General features: G+C 30.1%; 1 long non-coding RNA gene across 1 annotated transcript; it reads left to right on the top strand.

Moving 5' to 3' along the window:
* The first annotated feature begins 225 nt into the window (after positions 1–225).
* On the top strand, positions 226–991 carry LOC108729520 (uncharacterized). Its single transcript, XR_001936935.1, has 3 exons — positions 226–376; positions 472–646; positions 727–991. It is a non-coding gene; the product is annotated as an uncharacterized lncRNA (long non-coding RNA).
* Positions 992–4,635: the final 3,644 nt, after the last annotated feature.

Here is a 4,635-nt window from a genome sequence, read left to right as displayed (position 1 = left end):
ACGTACAAGAATAAAATAACGGTAGGTATATTTATATAAGTGTCAATGTTTCAATTAGTATTAATAAATTCTAATTATTAGCGAATAAGTAAGTATATGTAATTAAGGATTAAATTGTTAAAATTTTACAAAGTAATAAAAAATGAGGATGTATTGTATAAGAATAAAGCTAGTGTTATAACCTCAATTCCATTAAAATAAAAAAGCGTTATTTTTTAGAAAATGACTGGCTGTTGCATACAGGGTTGTCGCAACAGAAGCGAACAATGATACTATATGACAACCTTTCCTGTAGACACAAGAAGAAAGGCATTATGGGCTACAACATATCGGGAAAGAAAACTGGAAACCTAAGCCATATTCATCTATTTGTGAGGTAAACGTGTAATTATATAACATAAATATATTTATTTATTTTATGTATTGAATATTTTCAATAATAATAATGTTCCTCATGTTTTATTTATATAGGTACATTTTGACAAGGAAATGTGGGAAAGACTTCGACAAAACGGAAAAAAAAAATTGAAAAGATATGCAGTACCAACAATTTTTCCAGTTCAATAAAAACTTCTTGGAGTAGTTGAATCTGTAGGATTGGAAACAAAGAGAAACGACAAAAATAACGAGGAAAATATTAGTAAACGTACGAATATCATTTACACAAATCATTTTCGGGCTGAAATTAATTCATCATCCTATTTATTCATTATAATCAACTTTCAGATATAACAATTGATTCTGTGGACGATCCTAATAATAAAACATTTCAAAATAATGATAGCAATGAAAACATTAACACTGAATTCATAAATACTGATAAAGAGCGTCCTGAAAACGAAAATAATAACAACACACATATATCTACAGCAACTATATCCAATATTACATCATCTATATCAGAGTGTGCTCTCCAACAAATAAAATTATTGCATCAACAACTTGAAGATAAAGATGTAGAAATAAAAAAAATGAAACAAAGACTCGAGAATGCCGAAAAAGTTCTTTGTAGATGCGAAAAGTCGAAGAAAATTCTTATGAATCGTAGAAGATTGAGTAAGAATAGAATAGAAAATATTATTATTAAAACATATTTACCTTACATTAAGCAAATAAATTGTGATATTGTTAAATTTTTCATTACAAACATGGAGAACATTAAATGTTACACATTAAAAAATTGTCACGGTTTATTCGACAAAATTAAAACTCATTTTATTAAATTTAAGCTAAGAAAAAGTTGTCAGTCAGAACGATTAAATAAACCTGTTTTTATGTTTAATAGCAAAACTATGGCTATGCATTCATTAATAAAATAAACATTTCAAACTTATCTCATTTTATTGAAAGATGTTATTGTTTAAATTGCATTATATTTTATAAGCAGTTTACATTCAATTAATATATTAAATTAATATATTGAATGTTTTTATGTTGAATTAAAATATATTAAATGTTTTATTCATATGAATATATTGCTTTGTTTATGAAAATGTTTATGAAGATTTTAAATAATTAATATTACATATCTATTATTTTAATATAAAATATTGTACTTTGTGTATTTTATTTTTATTTCATTTTTTGTTTCATTAATAAACATATTGTACTTTTATTATATATATTTTTCATGTGTGTATGTATTCCCCCCTTAATAACCTATCCAATAATTTTTATCTTCTAATTATATTCATAATCCTGTTCTCAGTAAAAGAATTCATTTTACGTTGCGCAAGTGTGTGCAGGTCCCCTTCCACATACTCAATCATCACTGATTGGTTCCGCCATTATTCATCCAGCCAATCAAAAATAGTACAAGATTGACGCAACTCTTACTTCTAGGGACTCTAAAAGTCACCGTACGCTAGCGGCACTAACATCAATTTTATAAATTGATGTGAACTACGTATCACATTTTCGCCACTGTCGATAAAATCGTAGTGTCGATAAATGGATTTGGTGTTATATTCACAAACTGTGAATAAAGAAGATATTAATTTACAAAAAAATGTTTTTTTTAATCACATAAGGTATTTCTTATAGATTTTTGGATGCTGAAAACGATGCCGCAAGTTAAATAGTTAAATTTCACTAGCACGTCAGGTTTTCTAAATAAATAACTGAGGTTTAATGTGCAAAAATCTTTTGTTATATATTTAAAACGTTTTTGTAAAAAAAGATTAACGTTATCTCGAAATTGTAATCAGAAGTCATGAATGTATTGTTCATCCTCTACGAAATGTATTCTTTTTATTTCAATATCTTACTTTTTAGTCACGTTATGAAGAATTCAAGTACAGAGTTTTTCTAAGATAGTAAATTTTTCGCCTTTAACAATGATCTCATTATACTTATAATTTCTAGTTTGCGACTATCAATACACACAATTGCTGTCTCTAGATAGTAAAATTCTTACCGTCTCCATTCAACTGTCCAACAACTATGTCAGCGTAAGAAACAAAAAAAAGACTATTGACAGGGATTGAGGAACTTTATTGCACATTTACATGTATTTAATTTTTAAAATTGTAACTTTACGCGATTTTTGCGCGGCAAACTCATTAATTATATAATTATAGTCTGTTTTGATATTAAGCTCTGCTTCAATGCATAATAATGCTAAGGCATAATTCACACTGGACGCAGCAAGCGTCAAGCAGCGGAGCAGCAACCAACCAGCAAGGCGATATTGTTTACGCCACTGTAAATATCGCCTCACTGATTGGTTGCTGCTCCGCTGCTTGACGGTTGCTGCGTCCAGTGTGAATTAGGTATAAGGCACTTAAACACTCGCTGCTCTGAGTACTTCTTAAATAATTGTTTACTCTTCGTAGTACGGAGAAGGATCTTTCACCCGAACAATTTGACACCATTATGCAAAGGAAAATTCGAAGTACAATATTTACATTCGAATACAAAGTAAGTAAATCTCGTTGGTAAAGCATCTTGCACAATTCGGACGCTGACATTTTTTTTATTTTTAGAGTGTGCAAATGTGTACCAAGATGCTGACATTCAATATCTAGCGTTCCTTTTTCTAAATTTTTCTAAAATCTATCATGTACAATAAATTGAAAAACATCCAAACAGAACAAGAAAATAGAGACTTTAAAATGACTCCAAAACGTTTTCTAAAAGTCATTTTTTGATCAATCACGATTCAGTTTAACGTCATTTTGATATTATCGTGACTTGTTCTATTTTAATTGTGACAAACTTTTGCATATGAATAATGATTTTGTGTAGAAAAATAAAATAAATATTACCGAATAAACAATTACTTTGCGTTTTGTTTAATAATTCCTGGTACTTTTTAAACGTATATAATAATACTCACAATTATACGTTAAAAAATAAAACGATTTCTGTATAGTGTGTGTCGATTTTAATTTATTGAACTAATTTGTAAATGTTAATTTATATGATATTTAAAATATGTTAATTTAAATGATATTTAAAATATTTTGTTGGGCTTATGTATTCTTATTGACTTTTCATTGTGATAAAAAATTGTAAAATATTTTAATTTCAAAAAGTAGCTAAAATGTTGACAAAAAGTATTAGAGGAAATATTATATTACCATTGGAAGAGGGCTCTATAGGATAGATTTTCACATTTGAAGTAGGCTCTATGGGACAGGTCTTCAAATTATCTTCACTTTCAGTATTCAAGTTTTCAAAATGTTGTTTCAAATGGGAATTAATGGCAACAGAATTCGATGAAAAGGACTCGAGCTTCGGCACTTTCAAAGGTATTCTTTTTTCTCGATTCAACTTCTCTTTGGAGAGTTTTCTGTACTTTTCGCACCACTTAATCTTTCACGAACATTACTCATTGTGATCTAATATATGAGTTATTATAAGTATAAAATACGTACAATTTATAACATGAACATAATACATATATAACTGTAGCAAATTTCCACTTACCCACAAAGTTATTAATCGTATAGTGTATTCACAATGAATGTATAATGTTCGCTATACAAAGCACGAAAATCGCGTAGACTAATGGATCGAGAACGTAAATGTTGTAAATACGGGATATTATAATGAGAGAGATGTACGGAAATGATGCATCGACGTCTCGACGAAGCGATCCAGTGAGCTGTGATGGCAATAACGAGTAGGAACAATGTTCTCTACTCTCTAGTAACGATTATTTCAGAAGCACAGATGTCTATACTAATACTAGTACTAGATTGCTAATCTCTGTGATTTAAGCGTCAGAAAATGTGTGCAGCAGGATATCCGGTTTCAGCCATGTTCGACTGCAACAAAATAGCCGTCTGCTTGTCAGACACAGCTGTAGCGGCCAACCTAAGCAATCTTAGGTTAGTGTGCTTGGCAAGCAGGGGTGCGTTCCAAAATTCACTCCGAGTAACAGAGTTTAACTCTACGCCGTTCCAAAACGCGAGGTAACTGACCATATGGGCGGAGCCTATTCGTTCCAAAAGTATGAGTAAAGCGGGGAGCACAGACTCTTTCATAACGCATAACACGTAATGCATAAGAAAATGTATCAATCAAAGCTCTCCGTTTCCTTCCTTTCCATGAAATAAAGAATTCTGATTGATTGAATTTCTTATGCATTACATGTTATGCGTTATGCAAAAGTCTGTGCTCCCCGCTTAA

Source organism: Mycetomoellerius zeteki, unplaced genomic scaffold (genome assembly GCF_001594055.1).
Source record: "Mycetomoellerius zeteki isolate Tzet28-1 unplaced genomic scaffold, Tzet1.0 scaffold748, whole genome shotgun sequence".
Classification (NCBI taxonomy): domain Eukaryota; kingdom Metazoa; phylum Arthropoda; class Insecta; order Hymenoptera; family Formicidae; genus Mycetomoellerius; species Mycetomoellerius zeteki.
This window is presented reverse-complemented; position numbering and strand designations above follow the sequence as displayed.